This window comes from Seriola aureovittata, chromosome 21, assembly GCF_021018895.1.
Source record: "Seriola aureovittata isolate HTS-2021-v1 ecotype China chromosome 21, ASM2101889v1, whole genome shotgun sequence".
Taxonomy (NCBI): domain Eukaryota; kingdom Metazoa; phylum Chordata; class Actinopteri; order Carangiformes; family Carangidae; genus Seriola; species Seriola aureovittata.
Window position 1 is genome coordinate 13,933,315 of NC_079384.1, and position 310 is coordinate 13,933,624.

Sequence of the window (310 nt, forward strand, 5' to 3'; positions counted from 1 at the left end):
GAATCATTGACAGCAATTTAATTGCCTAAAATTTAGCCAACTGATTAAGTTATTTTTAAGCAAATTCTAGCTTTTTAAACATACGTTTTTGGTGGTTTTCTTACTCTTCTGTGTTAATAGAATTAATCCGTTTGGTTCTTAGACTGTTGGATGGACAAACAGTCTGAAGACTGGACTTTATAAATTGTAATGGACATTTTTGATAGTGCACACCTGCAAACCAACAGGTGCGTAAGAGAAGAAAAAGAAAATGTAAAAATATACTAATGCTCATTTTATCACCATTTAATAAATAAACCAGAGAGCAGGA